The sequence below is a fragment of the Loxodonta africana genome, chromosome 4 (genome assembly GCF_030014295.1).
Source record: "Loxodonta africana isolate mLoxAfr1 chromosome 4, mLoxAfr1.hap2, whole genome shotgun sequence".
In the NCBI taxonomy this organism is placed as follows: domain Eukaryota; kingdom Metazoa; phylum Chordata; class Mammalia; order Proboscidea; family Elephantidae; genus Loxodonta; species Loxodonta africana.
Genome location: NC_087345.1, coordinates 184,854,070 through 184,873,833, shown reverse-complemented (window position 1 = coordinate 184,873,833; position 19,764 = coordinate 184,854,070).

Genomic DNA, 19,764 nt, shown 5'->3' with positions numbered 1-19,764 from the left:
CGTTTCTCTCTCTGTTGGCTCTGGGGAAGGCCCTTGTCAACAATCTTTCCCTGGTCAGGGAGCTTCTCAGCACAGGCACCCTGGGTCCAAAGGTGCTCTCTCTTCCTGGTGGTTCTTTTTTGTGATATGAGCACCTTCTCTCTGCTTGCTGCTCTCTCTTCTTATCTCTTGTAAGATAAAAGACGATGCAGGCCACATTGCAGGGAGATTCCCCGTACATTGGATCAGGTATGTGACCTGAGTAAGGGTATTGCATCTCACCCTAATCCTCTTTAATATAACTTAAACTTGCCTCATTAATCACAGGCAGAGATAAGAATTTACAATACATAGGAAAACTACATGGGATCACAAATTGGAAGACAATCGCACAATACTGGGAATGATGGACTAGCCAAGTTGACACACATTTTGGGAGGACACAGATCTGTCCATAAAATTTTCATGCCTAAATTTGTATTCATTAAAGTCAGCCTCCAAAATTCTGTAGACTTCAGGCCCCATAAACTCTAGAGCCCTCTCCCACACTAATTATACTTGATTACCTGCTTCAAGATCTCACAGTCCCTTGAAGAAGACAAATAAACATAATTGAAAAAAATGAAACAATTGGACTAAACCAAAAGCAAAGAAGGTTTCTGAATAAACTGAATGCTTCGAAGGGCAGTGTAGCTGGGGCAGGAGTCTGGGGACCATGGTTTCAGGGAACATCTAAGTCAATTGGCATAATAAAATCTATTAAGAAAACATTCTGCATCTCACTTTGGAGAGTGGCATCTGGGGTCTTAAACGCTAGCAATCAGCCACCTAAGATGCACCAACTGGTCTCAACCCACCTGGATCAAAGAAGAATGAAGAACAACAAGGACACAGGTGGTTACTAGCCCAAGAGACAGAAAGGGCCACATGAACCAGAGACTACATCAGTCTGAAACCAGAAGATCTAGGTGGTGCTTGGCTACAACCGATGACTGCCCTGACAGGGAACACAACAGAGAAACCCTGAGGGAGCAGGAGAGCAGTGGGATGCAGACCCCAAATTCTCGTAAGACCAGACTTAATGGTCTGACTGAGACTAGAAGGACCCCTGTGGTCATGGCCCCCAGACCTTCTGTTGCCCCAGGACAGGAACCATTCCCAAAGCCAACTCTTCAGACATGGATTGGATTGGACGATGGGTTGGAGAGGGATGCTAGTGAGGAGTGAGCTTCTTGGATCAGGTGGACGCTTGAGACTATGTTGGCATCTCCTGCCTGGAGGGGAGATGAGAGGGTAGAGGTGGTTAGAAGCTGGTGAAATGGACACAAAAAGAGAGAGTGGAGGGAGAGAACAGGCTGTCTCATTAGGGGGAGAGTAATTGGGAGCGAGTAGCAAGGTGTATATGGGTTTTTGTGTGATAGACTGACTTGATTTGTAAACTTTCACTTAAAGCACAATAAAAATTATATAAAAAAAATCAGGCTAATATAGCATACGAGAGAGGTACATAATAATAACCCTAGGAAAGGATCCTTGGCAGAGCTGTTTTCTCTGCTAAATTCTCCACCTGTTTATTGTCAATTTTGTTAAATGTTAACAAATTCTGTTTTTTCTTGATTATAAAAATAATTCAAATTTATTAGAGGAAGTTAGGAAACAGGCAACTATACAGGAGAAAATTAAAGTACCCAAAATATAAACACCCAAATATGAACACTGTGTGGTATTCTCTATTTCTAAACTCATCTCCCCTCTCTCCCCTCTCCTTTCTCCCTGTTTCTCTCATGCACCCTTCTCCTACTCATGTGCACACACATGGATCTGCAGACAGTCCTCAACAAGAATGGGATCGTACTGACTATACAGAAATGTGTCCTCTTCTCTTCTTTTTACATTTAACATTACCATGAACATTTCTCCCTATGAATGCTCTTTACAAGCATGATGGTTTATTTGTATTGATACATATTTACACCCACTGCATTTGAACTGTCTTTTCAATGTTTGGATTTGTCCCAATAATTTCTTACTATAAATAATGTTATGATGAACTTACATGTACATAAATCTTTATGTTTATCTCTCAGTCATTTCTACAAGTAAAAATACCTCCTCAGAGGATTTTAAATTCATTAAGTCACTTAAATAATAGTGGTGAATTATACTCCGTAATGGCCATACAAGGAGCCCTGGTGGCACAGTGGTCAAGCACTTGGCTGCTAATCAAAAGACTGGCAGTTCGAGCCCGCCAGCTACCATGGGAGAAAGATGTGATAGTCTGCTTCTGTGAAGAATACAGACTTGGAGGCCCTCTGGGGCAGTTTTACTCTATCCTATAGGGTCACTGAGTTGGAATCAACTTAACAGCAACAGTTTTAATAGCCACACATACCCAAGTTTTGAAGAAATTCAGATTTTTAACCTTGGAAATGTGTGGTTGTGGTGGTAGGTGTCTGAAGAAGAAATCCCAGCAGAGAGATAAGCACATCCAAAGTCGAACAAGGGAAATAATTTTTGGGCAGGTTAGGAAACTGCATGCTGCTTTGTATATTCGGGGCATTGAGTTCAGTGTCAGTGGGAGGACTGAAGTCTCTATAGGTAGCTAGGTGTTAGGTCTTGGAGAACTTATATGTCTTGTTAAAGAAGTTTCACTTAAGATAGTTCATCTTTAGAAAGATCACTGTAGCAACAGTTGCGAGTATGGATGGAAAGGACATCCGATTTATTGAAAACAATAGATCAGAGCTTGTAGTATGGTAGTATAGAAGACTTCATGAATAGCTTACTCAAAGGCCTTCAAAACTCCTTTCTATTTCCTTGCTATACAGGTATGGAGACTATTCGATTCTCCAGACTCCTTTTTAGCAAACAAGGGCCATATGGTATGATTTTCTCCAATGCTATGTAAGGTAGAAAAACTCTTGATGTGTCTCAGAAAGGAGACAGGCAAGTCCCTTCAGAGATTACTCCTCATTTTTCCTGGATCGTAAGTGTGACAACTGAATGTGATGGGGTTACCCTGAATCCATTAAAACCAAACCCAGTGCCCTCTAGTCGATTCTGATTCACAGCGACCCTATAGGACAGAGTAAAACTGCCCCATAGAGTTTCCAACGAGCGCCTGATGGATTTGAACTGCTGACCCTTTGGTTAGCAGCCGTAACACTTAACCACTAAGCCACTAGGGTTTTCCTTGAATCCATTAGGAACCTTAGGAAAAAAAAACAAAACTATCTTTCAATTTCTTATTAAATGAGTAAGCTTTCTGTTTTTTTTTTTTTTTTTTTCCCCTGTTGCTTGTAATTAATCTAAAGGTAGCAACAACATGTACAGCAGAATGGAGAAAATTCAACAAATTATAGAAAAATTTAAGAAGTAGAATCAACAGTTTTTTGTGAAGAATTAAATATTGAAATGTTTTTAACAACTTGGTGAATAATGGTTTCCTTCATGAAGATGGAAAATGCAAACAAAGACACATGTTTAATGATGTTAAAATGGTGAGTTTTATTTGAATATGTTGAGTTTGGGATGCCTCAGATGGAAATGCAAGTGGCGATGGCCAGTTAGCAGTTTAATAAATATCTACTGTGCAGGAGTGAGACTGGCAGGTGACACAGACTGGGGATATGTGGCATAGAGGTCATATGTGAAGGCATGAGAGGATATGAGAGGTGAGCATTAGGAATAGAAGACAAGGAGAGAACACTGATGAGTAGACAACCAAGGGAGAAAGAAACTGGTAAAGAGTCTATAGAGTGAATTTTACATAAGCTTTTTTTTTTTTTTTTAAGAAGATATAGCAGGTGTTGATGTCCATAAAACCAAGTCAGACCACACTTTCAAGAAATGGTAAACAAAGTCCAATGCTACAGATAGATCACTTTGGTACATTCTGTTTAAGTGGACTGGAAGGAACAGAAGTTATAATTAAAAAATGAATGTGACCAAGGGAATATAGATAGCACTCTGGTTTCTGAACCAAGGAGAAATCCAAACTTGGGAGACCAAAAAAAAAAAAAAAAAAATAGTGGTCGCTCATATTGGAGCAGGTCTTTCTCCCAAAGAGCTAGTATTACCCATTGTCAGAGAGGCTGGGAGAAGAAGCTGAAGCATCTTATACAGAGTGGGTGAGAAACAACACTCATTGGTGCTTGCATACAAATGCCTATTCTCCTAATTTTCACAGTTTGGTTTTTAAAAATTTTAACAAAGCCATTCACAGCACCTTAAAAACAGGTAAAATCTCTTTAAAATAGCATGTTTACATATTACTATTGTTTAATGGCCATTGTAAATAGCAAAGGAATAATCTAAGGAACTTATTTGGACAACTGTTGAAATACACAGCATTAAAATGTTCACAGTTCACGTCATCACAATCCCTAAAAGCCTGAAAATCAACATGTGTCAGGTTGTAATAAGTTTTGATAAATGTTAAATACATTCTTTACTTACACAGAATAATACTTCTTACTCTGGCTTTTGTTTTCTTTCCTCAAATGATTCAACTAACTTTCAATACAGCAGTGTTTTTGATCTAATTGTAATTCTATTCCCTTCATTCTGAAAGGATTCTATGAGTTTTTACAAAATGTCTTATAAAATGAAAGACAAGATAATTGTTTGATTAGCACATGGATGGTTAATGACTGGAAAATGTGGCTGACATAAAGAAACTCATTAAAATATATTGGGCAGTGGGATATAGAAAACAAATGCATTAAAACATTGAAAGAATAATATCTCATTAACCCTAGAGAACCAGAGGGAACCTGAAGTTTTTCTTTTTTTTTTTTTTTCTTTTCCCTAGACCGCACTTGCCATTAAACCTATGAGGAGGCTCCTCCTTCCCTACTTGGTTCATAACAAATTACAGTCTATCACAAATCTTGGTACTTACAAGGCTTTTATAGCAAATGAGAAGATAGTAAAGTTAATGTCCCTTGATGAGAATTTCACTTGCACCAGCTTCATTCTGAGTATGACAAATCCATTCAATAGAAGTCAATCTTTACCCAAAAATGATTTAAAATGGACTATTACATTGGTACAGTAATTCAGCTTTTCCCCTCGGCTATGAGAAAATCATCATGTCTTTAGTAATAAAGACTCTTTAAAACAACTGAATTTCAATACAAAGAATAAGCTCAAAGGCCAAGGGCTAATTTCTCATGAGATTTATCTGTTTTCTCTTGCTCATTATACCTATCATTTTGAGTCTGTTTTGTCCAGTTTCTTTAATTTCTTACCCTTGATGGTCTCTAACTCTACTACTTTTCTTTAGAAGATGGGATTTTTCTTTCTGCTGTAAAGGGCAAATTAATTTACTTCCATGAAAGTTAACTTTGCCACATAAAATTTTTCAGTTAGTGTGTGGCATATGTATTTGAGGCTAAATAATGTAATGAGGAGTTCTTTTTTAATTTTAAAAGTGTGAAATCTTAGACTCTACTCTTTGCACTTCATAAAACCATATGGTCTAAATGATCTTGGAAAATGTAAGAGCTTGGACAATTGAGGATGAGCACAGACTGTTGAAAATCTATTGAAAAATAACTGGACACTATAGCAAAGAAAGTACCAGGCAATACCTAAAGCATCTACAACTCCATTCCTTTGGGTGTTCCAGGCAAGAGATCGAATTTCGGTTAACAAAATCGAACATTGAAAGTATTGATTGTGAGTCGAAAAACTCTCCTCACTATTAGAATTATCCCTTGGCAGATTGTCCATGTATGCCTTAAATACAATAACCAACTAAAACAAACCTGTTGCCATGGAGTCAATGCTGACTCATAGTAACCCTATAGGACAGAGTAGAACAGCCCCATAGGGTTTCCAAGGAGCAGCTGGTGGATTCAAACTGCAGACCTTTTAGTTAGCAGACAAGCTCCTAATCACTGCACCATGAGAGCTCCTAAATACATATAGGAAGGGGTAAACAACCAAACCAGTGTAAATTAGTGAATTGAGGACCCTAACATTTCCTTCTCTAATTAGCCAAATATGCCTTGGTTCAATATGTTAAAATTTCTCTGTTTAACTACAACGGTAAGGTACTTGACTTCAAGAAGCCTAGGAATCCCAATCGATTTTTTTGAGTTTTTATTTAATTTTAAAGTTCTCTTTAAGATTGCTCCTGTAGTTTTTAGCAAAGAAACTGCAGAATAAATACAAAGTTTATGACAAAGTAGCTTTAATGAAATATCAAGCATAAAAAAAATCAATTTGTTTAACTCATTTATGTAATTTAGCGAGAGATGGTAACTGGTATCCAATTTAGAATATTTTAAGTTTTATTTTTCTGGGAGGGGGCCAAGATGGCCGGCTAGGTAGACACTACCTCAGATCCCTCTTGCAACAAAGACTCAGAAAAACAAGTGAATCGATCACATACATAACGATCTACGAACGCTAAACAACAAACACAGATTTAGAGATCGAGAACGAACAAATACAGGGAAGCAGCGACTGTTTTCAGAGCCTGGAGCCAGCGTCCCAGTCAGGAAACCTTGGCGCCGGGCTTAGGCCTGGGCCCAGAGGAGCTGAACTCAAATTCTTGTGATGGCGCAAACAAGGGGCACAGCCCTACCCCCCTGAACTCACCCGGGAAGGGGCCCCAGCCCGTCCACGTGGGCAGCGTGGCGACGTGGCTGGTGGAAGAAGTCCCCGGGAGGCAATGACTGATTTTGCAGCTGGGAGTGCAGCGTCCCAGCCGGGGAACCTCGGCGCCGGGCTTTTGACTGGGCGCTATCAAGGTGCAAGCACAGGGAGCAGCCCAACTCCCCTGAACTAACTCCGGGAGGGGGCCCAGCAGGTCCGGGGGAGGCGCAGCGACGCGGCTGGCAGACAAGAAGTTCCCGGGAGGCAGCGACTGATTTTGGAGCCAGGAGTGCAGCATCCCAGCAGGGGAACCTTGATGCTGGGCTTTGGATTGGCAGCAGAGGATCTGACCGTGGCTTCAGTGGGCCAGACCCTCAGGGGCAATCTCCACACAGCCAGCACACATAGGCGACACGCCCCTCGGGAATCTCAGATAAAATAGTCATTCCAAGCAAGAAAAGCAACTTTGGCTATATTCCGAGGTGCTACTCTCCTATTTCTCTTAACCCTCCCCCACCCTTCCCAGGCGGCTTCATTAACATTGGAATTTCCTGAGCCAGAGAGAGAACGGCTTCAGCTCCGTGGCGGCTTTGCTTTTCTCCTTTTTTTTGGTCTTTTCCTAACCCATTCTTCTGGCCTGAGAGAAGGAACCACAAAAAACCCAGGGACCAAAAATTCATCCCTAATTGGACTAAAAACACAGAACCAGCTACAGCCAAGCATATATGATCCAAATCTCAGCCTTTCATCCTTACAGGGAACAAGGTGGCGGTTATAATCCAAAGGCAGTTCTGATAGGGATCTGACTGTATTTTCTTTTTAGCGGATTTTCTGGAAAAACAAGTTTCCCGGGTCTGATATCTCTGCTTATTCAACAGAGCCCTAACTGACCCACAAAAGGGAACTGAGGGCTGAAGTTCCCCCCAGACCACCTAGCCTCTTGCCTTAGGGGTCTAAGGAGGGGGACATCTACCAATCAGTAGAGGTACTTGCATTGGGGGCCTAAGGTACAGCTGCAGTGCCCTCCCACCAAGGTGCTATAGGAATAGAGACATACCTACCTCACTGACACTTGCGGGAACTCTGTCAGCATCCTGCCCCCCCCCGGAGTGTGAACCCCAGCTGCTAATAGAATCTGGTGCACACAACTATCACCACTACTTCTCGAGGTGGATAGGGGTTAGGGTGCAGCACACACTTGATGACCCAAAGTCAGATTCTACTCAAGAATACTGAATAGACTCAGGTATATATATCTGGCAACAGCCCAAACCAGCTAGTAATAGGTCATAAGTAAGTCAAGGGCTACAACAAACAAGACAGCACAATCTAGTAGCCCATCCACATATATTGAAAGAAAACAAAACAAGATAAGACTCAGTGAGCAATTACAGAATATACCACTACTATATCTTTTTTTAGTGATGGCTCGGAGACAGCAGTCGATATCAAACCACATAAAGAAGCAGACCATGACAGCTTCTCCAACCCCCCAAACAAAAGAATCAAAATCTTTCCCAAATGAAGATACAATCCTGGAATTATCAGATACAGAATATAAAAAACTAATTTACAGAATGCTTCAAGACATCAGAAACAAAATAAGGCAAACTGCAGAAAAAGCCAAGGAACACACCAATAAAACAGTTGAAGAACTCAAAAGGATTATTCAAGAACATAGTGGAAAAATTAATAAGTTGCAAGAATCCATAGAAAGACAGCATGTAGCAATCCAAAAGATTAACAATAAAATTACAGAATTAGACAACACAATAGGAAGTCAGAGGAGCAGACTCGAGCAATTAGAATGCAGACTGGGAAATCTGGAGGACCAGGGAATTAACACCAACACAGCTGAAAAAAATCAGATAAAAGAATTAAAAAAAATGAAGAAACCCTAAGAATCATGTGGGACTCTATCAAGAAGTATAATTTGCGTGTGATTGGAGTCCCAGAACAGGGAGGGAGGACAGAAAACACAGAGAAAATAGTTGAAGATATGCTGACAGAAAACTTTCCAGACATCATGAAAGACGAAAGGATATCTATCCAAGATGTTCATCGAACCCCATTTAAGATTGGTCCAAAAAGAAAAACACCAAGACATATTATCATCAAACTCGCCAAAACCAAAGATAAAGAGAAAATTGTAAAAGCAGCCAGGGAGAAAAGAAAGGTCGCCTTCAAGGGAGAATCAATAAGTTCAGACTACTCAGCAGAAACCATGCAGGCAAGAAGGCAATGGGATGACATATATAGAGCACTGAAGGAGAAAAACTGCCAGCCAAGGATCATATATCCAGCAAAACTCTCTCTGAAATATGAAGGCGAAATTAAGATATTTACAGATAAACACAAGTTCAGAGAATTTGCAAAAACCAAACCAAAGCTACAAGAAATACTAAAGGATATTGTTTGGTCAGAAAACCAATAATATCAGATACCAGCACAACACAACGTCAAAAAACAGAACATCCTGATATCAACTCAAATAGGGAAATCACAAAAACAAATTAAGATTAATTAAAAAAAAATTGCTCATAACAGGGAATCATTGAAGTCAATATGTAAAAGATCACAATAATCTAAAAGAGGGATTAAATACAGGTGGCATAGAACTGCCATGTGGAGAGTGATACAAGGCGATACAGAACAATACAAGTTAGGTTTTTACTTTGAAAAATAGGGGTAAATATTAAGATAACCACAAAGAGGTACAACAACTCCATAACTCAAGATAAAAGCCAAGAAAAATGTAACAACTCAACAAACATAAAGTCAAACACTATGAAAATGAGGATCTCACAATTTACTAAGAAAAAAGTCTCAGCACAAAAAAGTAACTGGAAAAATGAAATTGTCAACAACACACATAAAAAGGCATCAAAATGACAGCACTAAAAACTTATTTATCTATAATTACGCTGAATGTAAATGGACTAAATGCACCAATAAAGAGACAGAAACTCTCGGACTGGATAAAGAAACACGATCCGTCTATATGCTGTCTACAAGAGACACACCTTAGACTTAGAGACACAAACAAACTAAAACTCAGAGGATGGAAAAAATATATCAAGCAAACAATAAGCAAAAAAGAAGAGGAGTAGCAATATTAATTTCTGACAAAATAGACTTTAGACTTAAATCCACCACAAAGGATAAAGAAGGACACTACATAATGATAAAATGGACAATTGATCAGGAAGACATAACCATATTAAATATTTATGCACCCAATGACAGGGCTGCAAGATACATAAATCAAATTTTAACAGAACTGAAAAGTGAGATAGACACCTCCACAATTATAGTAGGAGACTTCAACACACCACTTTCGGAGAAGGACAGGACATACAGTAAGAAGCTCAATAGAGACACGGAAGACCTAATTACAACAATCAACCAACTTGACCTCATTGACTTATACAGAACTCTCCACCCAACTGCTGCAAAGTACACTTTTTTTTCTAGTGCACATGGAACATTCTCTAGAATAGACCACATATTAGGTCATAAAACAAACCTTTGCAGAATCCAAAACTTCGAAATATTACAAAGCATCTTCTCAGACCACAAGGCAATAAAACTAGAGATCAATAACAGAAAAACTAGGGAAAAGAAATCAAATACTTGGAAACTGAACAATACCCTCCTGAAAAAAGACTGGGTTATAGAAGACATCAAGGAGGGAATAAGGAAATTCATAGAATGCAACGAGAATGAAAATACTTCCTATCAAAACCTCTGGGACACAGCAAAAGCAGTGCTCAGAGGCCAATTTATATCGATAAATGCACACATACAAGAAGTTTTATTTTTCTATACTGTGAATGAATAACACTTATCTCTTTTCTGTCCAATGTAATGGGAGATTTCCATGACCAGCTTGTAATATCTTCCATCTACCTGTCCACCTTTATCCCCAAATACCATTCCAACAGTTTGGAAATTTATTAGTGGAAATATATTACAAAATTTCTTAATTTCCAGAATATAGAATAAGCCTATAATAGAGAATAATCAAGTATTCTTAAAGGAACGGCTAAAGAAAGCAGGAAAATAGTGTTGCAAAAAGAAATGTCTAAAATTCTCAGAAAATGCGGATTATTTAAGAACATATGAACTAAAAGTGCCCACTGTTAGCTGTAAGATATTGAAAGATAAAAAAAGTATTATTCCCACATTTACAAAAAAGAAAATCTAGATAAACAGCAAATTATCTCTTTTTTTGAAGCCACTAGAGAACAGAGGACACAGGAAAACCACTTAACTAGAAATATGGAAAGCGAATGGTGCCTGCAGGGATTAATAGGATTTATGCATTTGTTTACCTTGGGAAAATTCCACCACACATACATAAGCTGAAAATATTTAAGGAACTGCTAAATGCTAAGTGTGGGCTCATACAATATTTTGAAGTCCCAAAGGCCAGAGATATAAGGAGAGTTTGCATCCTTTTGCAAACTTTTCCTGCACTAACTTCACTGGCACTCTCAGGAAGATCTAATTATGACTAAGGATGGATATCTCACTTTCCACACCCTTGTGCAGCCCAACAAAATCTTAGCAGAAGGAAAGCCATACTCATCTTCAATCATAAAATCTATTTACTTCTATTTCTACTACTGTACATAAAATGTCTAACTTTCAGCAAAACATTACCAAGCATATGAAAACACAAGAAAAAATCTCCCAAGAATCAATGCAAATATTGGAACCAGGGGTAGATATGACTTAGGTGTTGGAACAGTAAGATTGGAAATTTAAAGTAACAATGATATATATAGTAAAGTTTCCACTGGAAAATGCAGCTACAATGCAAGATCAGATGGGTAATTACATTAGTGACATAGAAATTATAAGAAAGAATCTAATGCAGATTCAATAAATAAAAAAAGCACAGTAAAAGAAATGAAAAATGTCTTCAATGGTCTCATCGTTAGACTTGACACAGTAGAGAAAAACATCAGTGAGCTTGAAGGTTAACAAAAATTACTGAAACTGAAAGGAGTAAAGATATGACGAAAAGACAGAACACTGCATCTAAGAACTGAGAGATACTACAAATTATCTACCATATGTGTAGTTGGAATACCAGAAGAAAAAAAGACTGGAAAAATGAAATATGGGAATGAATAATGGTTGAGTTTTTTTTTTTTTTTAATTAAAGACAGGCAACAAACCACAGATCCAAGAAACTAAGACAATGCCAAACATGACACATTTCAAAACACATACGCTCACACACACACATACATATACACATCTAAGTATATCATACAGAAATTGCTGAAAACTAAAGACAAAGAACATTTTGGATGTAGCCAGGAAAAAAAGACGTATTAACTACCAAGGAAGAAGGGGGAGAGTCAGCAGACTTATCATCAGGAATCATGCTAGCAGGAAGCAAATACAGTGACACCTTTGACATACTGAAAGACAAAAAGCCTACATGAAATTGTATAGCCAGCTAAAATAACTTTCAAATTTGGAGAAGTAATAAAGACTTCAAAACACAAAAAAAACTGAAGAGTTTATTGCAAGCAGAACGGCACTACAAGAAATGCTAATGAAATTCTTCAGGCTGAAAACAAAAATTATATTGGTCAGAAATGTATATTTTCACCAAGAAATAAAGAACACTTGAAATAGAATAAATGAAGGCAAAATAAAATTAATTTTCATTCTATTTTAATTGTTCTAAAATCATGCTGACTGTTATAGGAGAGGTGAAAACTTTTTCTTAAAGGCCAGAGAGTAAATCTTTTATGCTTGCAGGCCATAACACCGTCCTCATAGCACTAAAGCAGCCATGCACAATACTGAAATGAAAGTGTGGCTGTGTTCCAATAAAACTTTATTTACAAAAACAGGCAGCTGGTCTGCAGGTTTAATTTGCTGACCCTTTGTCTAAAGCAAAAAATGGTAGCAATCATTATATGTTTATTATGAAGTAAAGGTAATGTATTTGACAATCATAGCACAAAGACTGGAAGGGAGGAATGGGGAATATAATGCTGTAAATTCTTTACCGTACATATGATGCAGTTTGATGTTATTTGAATGAAGACTCAGATTAATTTAAAGAATGTGTTGTAAACACTAGGGCAATCATACAAACGTTTTTAAAATAGGTGTATAGAGTAAGTCAAAATACGCCTGTTAAATGACAGAGATAGTAAGAGTAGATTAAAAAAGCAAGACTCAACTCTTTACCGTCTAGCAAGAAACATTTAAAATATAAATGTTTAGATAGCACAGAAGAAAAGGGATGAGTGACTTCTATTATATATGGGGTTTTTTGGGGGATGATGAAAATTTTCTAAGATTAGTTAATTATGGTGTTTGTACAACTCTGTGAATATACTGAAAAATCATTAAGTTGTGTACTAAAAAAGGTATATTTTATGGTATATGAATTATAGATCAATAAAGTTGTTATAAAGTAATCTTGTTATTTAACCAAAGACATGCAAGAAAAAATAAAAGGTTAAAGTAATAAAGAGTTGGAGTAACTTGATAATTTTAGACAGACTTCTGAATAAGGAACATTATCAGGCACAAATGGAATATCACAAAATGCTAAAGTGCTAAATTCTCCAAGAACACATAAGAATCCTAAATGTATATGCACCTGACAGAGCTTTGCAATGTGCCATAGTCACAAGTTCTTAGTGAAGTTCATTTGAACAAGGTTAGGCTCGTGTGACAGTTAATGTTGCGTGTTAACTTGGCTGAGCCATGATTCTCAGTGTTTTGGCAGTTATGTAACGATGTAGTCATCCTCCATTATGTGATCTGATGTCATAAGTCATTCAGTTGTAAGGGGAGTTTCCTCAGGGTAGTGGCCTGCATTATATATATTTTGTATATATACATGGAATTTCTGGCAAAGCTTATTTCTGCATCTGGCTCATCATCATCTGACCTCCAGTACTTGTGACCTGAGCCAGTGGCCTGCTGTACTGCCTGCAGGTCTTGAAATTCGTTGGACACTACAGCCTGTGAGCCAGTACCCTGCCATCTTACCTGCTGATCTTGGATTCTTCAGCCCCTGCAGTTATGTGAGCCAGGAGAAGCCTCCAGCCTGACACTTGACCCACAGACTTTGGACTTGCCAGCCTCTACAAACATGTGAACCATTTTCTTGATATCTCTCTTTATATATATATATATATATATATATATATACACTTCAGTGATTTTGCTTCTCTAGAGAACCGAGCCTAAGACACTGAGTACCAAGAGGAGTTGTAGAGAAACAAAATTATGAGGGTGAGTTTTCTAAATTGGTTCTCAAGTCTTACTAGTCTTAAAGGTGCTAATAAGTCTGCCTTCAGCAGTAAAGAGGGTGCTGCTCATCCATGGTGTGAGATGGCAATATTAATATCCAAAATATTATTACCAATACATCAACTGTTGGTGAGAAGCGAGGCTCTGGGCAATCTCATGTTTGATACTTTTCTACAATTTTGTCAGAATGAGAAGCATAGGGAAATTGAGTGGTTGGTCCTTTTTTCATTAGACAAAGTGGTGAAAGAGATGAACTCAGAGCTTCAGAGTCATAGCTCAAGGGCTCCATAAAAGGCCTCAAAATTGTCACTTGTGCCCTGAAAGAAAGCCATATTTCTTGTAGTAACAGAAGTGATATTGCTGAAAACCAGATGCAGAGTCTTATTTTAAGAGTGGCTGAATTACAACACCAGTTGAATCCCCAACTCGAGAGGTGTCTGAAGTGAAAATGAGGGCATTGATAGGAAAGATATGGAATCCAGAAACTTGGGATTGGGAGAAATGGCCAGATAATCAAGAAGCATTGGGCCCCTAAATTCTGTAGAATAACTCCTGCCAACAGAGCCAGCTCTCTCATTTCCATCTGAAGAGATTACTCCATGTTTGTCTGCTAAACCAAGCTCCCCAGTAAAAGCATTAGCCACCTCACCTCCATCTGATGAGATTAATAAAACTGTGTCTGAAGAGTCTTTGTGTGAGTTATCACCTGGGATGGCATCAGAGTCATCACCTGGGGTGACATCTGAGTCATTGCATGGGCCATTGTCAGGGGTAGATGCCTTATGAGACATTGCTGAATGTTTCCAGGACTCCTCCCCACCACCCATTTTTGGACCTAAACCTATAGAGCTAAGTCTCAGTGAGCCCCAAAAGTGAAACACAAAGTGTGACCCAGGAGGAGGTACCCTACATTCCAAAAGAACTGTTTGACTTTTCTAATATCTACAAACAGAAACCTGGGGGTAATGTGTGGGAATGGCTCTCAAGGGTGTGGGATAACAGTACAAGGAACATAAAGTTGGATCAGCCTGTGTTTATTGACACAGGTCCACTAAACACAGATTCTCCAATCAAAGTTTCAGCTTGAGAGGTCAGAAAAGGATCTAATAGTCTACTTTGTAGGATTGCTGAGGCATGGATTACATGTCCTACACTAAATCAAGCTGAACTACCAGACCTGCCTTGGTATACTATAGAAGAAGGTATCCAAAGGTTTAGGGAAATTGGCACGTTAGAGTGGATTTATCAGGTTAGATCCACAGAACTACATATGGAGTGCCAAGGACACGCCTTTTACCACAACAATTACGAATAAATTTGTGAAGAGAGCCCTGGCATCCTTAAGATTGCTGTGACTGCTATTTTATGAAAGTCATATTTGACAGTGGGAACTGCCTTAACTGAGCTAAGACACCTATTGAAACCACCAGTGGCTCCACAGGAGAAAGATGTGGTAATCTGCTTCCACAGAGATTAGAGTTTTGGAAACTATAGGGTTGCTATGAGTTGGAATCGCCTCAATAGCAGTGGATTTGATATTTTTGGGAACTACCATGTGCCTGATTGGAACCCATGGTGTTAGGGGCCAAGGGGCAGCGCTCAATTGACTAAGACAAGGTGGGCATAGTAACTGCAATGGACAGCAGAGACAAAGCAATAATGAGAATTGTCTGAATTCTGTATGGGCTCATGGCATTGGCCAATTAGTTATGGTATGCCTAGGGTGAAATAGATGGGAAATCTACTAAATGTTTACTTGATATGCACAAGTGGAAGAACTATAGGTCAGATGAACTGCAGTCTAATCTGAATGGCTGTAATGGAGAGTCACAGCCTTTCAATCAGTTTCCAGACTTGAGCCAGTTTACAGATCCACAGCCTCTTGAATGAAGGGGAAACCAGCTCCCCATGAAGAAGGACCTCATCACAGTTCCGAAAATTTATACTATAACTCTTTCTCCCAGTCTTTACCCAAGGGATATGCAGACTTTTAAGAGAATAACTGTTTATTGGGAAAAAGGAAATAATCAGACTTTTGGGGATTACTGGACAGTGGTTCTAAACTGACGCTAATTCTGGGAGATATAAAACGTCACTTTGGCCCACGAGTCTGAGTGGGAGAGTGTGGTGTTCAGTTATTAATGTAGTTTTAGCTCAGGCCTGTCTCACAGTGTGTCCAGTGGGTCCCAGAACCCATCAGTAGTGATTTCTCCAGTTTCAGAATGCATAGTTTGAATAGATATACTCAGCAACTGGCAAAACTCCCACATTGGATCCCTGACATGTGGAGTAAGGGCTATTATGGTAGAAAAAGCCACGTGGATGCCATTAGAGCTGCCCCACCTAGGAAAATAGTAAAATGAAAGCAAAACCATATCCCTGGAGGGATTGCAGAGATTACTGTCACCATCAAGGTCTTGAAGGATGCAAGAGTGGTGATTCCTATCACATTCCCATTCAACTCGCCTATGTGGCCTGTTCAAAAAACTGATGGGTCTTGGAGAATGACAGTGGATTATCGAAAACTTAATGGTGGTGACTCCAACTGCTGCTGTGTTATAGATATGGTTTCATTGCTTGAGCAAATTAATACATCTCCTGATATCTGGTATGCAGCTGTTGATCTGGCCAATGCCTTTTTTTTTTATTCTAGTTTTAAAGGAACACCAGAAGCAGTTTGCCTTCAGCTGACAAGGCCAGAAACTGTCCTTCACGGTCCTACCTTGGAAGTGTATCAACTCTCCAACCATATGACAGAATTTAGTCCACAGGGATTTTGATCACCTATCCCTTCCGCAAGATGTAACACTGGTCCATTACTTTGATAACATTACATTGATTAGGTGTACTAAGTAAGAAGTGTCAATGACTCTGAACTTATTGGTAAAACATTTGGGTGCTAGAGGGTGAGTAATTAATCTGACAAAAATTCAGGCACCTTCCACCTCAGAGAAATTTCTGGGAGTCCAGTGGTATGGGGCATGCTGAGCTATTCCTTCTAAAATGAAGAACATGCTGTAATATCTGACCCCTACATCAACTAAAAAGAAGGCACAAGGCCTAGTGGGCCTCTTTGGATTATGGAGACAACATATCCCCCATTTGGGTGTGCTACTCTGGCCTACTTATCAAAAAGCTGCTAGTTTTGACTGGGGCCAGCAACAAGGGAAGCCTCAGCAACAGGTTAAACGCTGTGTAAGCAGGCCTGCCACTTGGGCCTTGTGGTCTGGCTGATCCAATGATGCTTGGAGTGTCAGTGGCTGGCAGAGATGCTCTTTGAATCTTTGACAGGCCTGTATTGATGAATTACAGTGCAGACCCTTAGGATTTTGGAGCAAAACTCTGTCATCCTCTGCAGGTAACTACTCACCTTTAAAGAAACTGCTTTTGGCTTGTTACTGCACCGTAGTAGAGACTGAGCACTTAACCAGGTGCCACCAAGTCACGTGAGGCCTGACCTGCCTATCTTGAGCTGTGTGTTGTCTGACTCACAGAGTCATAAAGTCAACGAGCACAGTAGCACTCCATCATTAAGAAGAAGTGGTAACATACTAGATCAGGCCTGAGCAGGACCTGAAGGCACAAGTAATTGGTATGAGGACATGGCCCAAATGCTCATGGTTTCTACTCCTGTGACAGCCATTAGAACTGCCCCACCTAGGAAAACAGTAAAATGAAAGCAAAACCATATCCCTGGAGGGATTGCAGAGATTACTGCCACCATCAAGGTCTCAAAGGATGCAGGAGTGGTGATTCCTATCACATTCCCATTCAACTCTCCTAGCAATGCCCTTGGTTGTTCACTTGCCTGGAAGGACAAGTGGTCAGATGTGCGACTGTACACTACTTCATGGGCTGTGGACAGTGATTTGGCTGGATGGTCCGGGACTTGGAAGGAACATGATTGAAAAATTGGCAACAAGGAAGTATGGGGAAGAGTTATGTAGGTAGACCTCTCTGAATGGGCCAAAGAAGTGAAGACATTTGTGACTTATGTGGACGCGCATCGAAAGGTGTCTTGGCAGAGGAGGATTTTAACAATCAAGTTGATAGGATGACAAGTTCTGAGGATGACCTAGATGTCCCCCCAGGCTGTGGTCTCCAGCCTCAGCCTCAGCTGCTTAGTCCCTCAAAATGTTTAGAGGTATCCACGAAACTTGCTTTAGTCCAGTTGTACTGACTTTCCCTATATTGTGTGTTGTTCTCTTCATCAAAGGTGACATTTGTTTACTACTTAGTTAGTAATTTCCTCTCCCTCTCCTTCCCTACCCTCGTAACCACGAAAGAATGCTTTTTTCTGTGTGTAAATATTTTCTTGAGTTCTTATAATAGTGGTCTCATAAAATATTTGGCCTTGTGTTACTGGCTTATTTCACTCAGCATAATGCCCTCTGGTTTCATCAATGTTGTGAGATGTTTTGCAGATTTATCTTTGTTCTTTATCATTGCATATTATTCCATTGTGTGTGTACCATGATTTGTTTATCCATTCATCTGTTGATGGGCATTTAGGTTGTTTCCATCTTTTTACTTTTGTGAATAGTGCTACAAAGAACATGAGTGTGCCTATGTCTATTTGTGTAACGGCTCTTATTTCTCTAAGGTATATTCCTTTGAGCGTAATTGTGGGATTGTGTGGTATCTCTATTTCTAGCTTTTTAAGGAAGCACCATATCATTTTCCAAAGTGGTTGTACCATTTTACATTCCCACCAGTAGTGCATAAGAGTTCTAATCTCCCCGAAACCTCTCCAACATTAGCTGTGTTGTGTTTTTTGGATTAGTGCCAGTATTATTGGGGCAAGATGGTATCTCAGTGCAGTTTTGATTTGCATTCTCTAATGGCTAATCACTGCAAGCATTTCTTTATGTGTCTGTTAGCTGTCTGGATGTCTTTGGTGAAGTGTCTGTTCATATCCTTTGCCCATTTTTTAAATTGGATTATTTGTCTTTTTATTGTTGGAGTGTTGCAGTATCTTGTAGATTTTAGAGAATAGAGTCTTGTTAGATATGTTGTCGCCAAAAATGTTTTCCCAGTCTGTAGATTCTCTTTTTACTCTTTTGAGGACGTCTTTTGATGTTCATGAATAGTTAATTTTTACGAGCTCCCAATTGTCCAGTTTCTCTTCTTGTGTTTGTGTATTGTTAGTTATGGTTTGTATCCTATTTATGTCATATATTAGGGCCCCTAGTGTTGTCTCTATTTTTAGTTTCATGATATTTTTCATGTTAGATTTTATATTTAGGTCTTTGATCCATCTTCATTGAGTTTTTTGTATGGTGTGAGGTATGGAGCTCATTTCCTTTTTTTTTTTTTAACAGACTTCCATTTATACTCAAAACATTTGTTAAAACCATATTTTCCCCATTCAATGGACTTTGGGTCTTTGTCAAATATCAGCTGCTCATAGATGGATGGATTTATACCTGTTCTGTTCTATTAATCTATGTGTCTGTTGTTGAACTAGTACCAGGCTGTTTTGACTACTGTGGCTGTATAATAGTTTCTAAAATCAGGTACTAGGAGGCCTCCCACTTTATTTTTCTTCTTCAGTAATGCTTTGATTATCTGGGCCCTCTTCTTTTTGCATATAAAGTTGGTGATTTGTTTATCTTTTTAAAGATTGCTGTTGGTATTTTGATTGGGATTGCACTGCATCTGTAGATTGCTGTGGGTAGAATTGACATTTTCACAATGTTGCATCTTCCTATCCATGAGTATGGTATGTTTTTCTCTCATTATGGAAGTCTGTTTTGATTTTTTGCTGTAGTGTTTTGTAGTGTTCTCTTTATAGGTCTTTATGTCCTGGGCTAGATTTATTCCTTACCTTATGGGGATCTATTGTAAATGGTAATGATTTGGTGATTTCCTTTTTGAAGTATT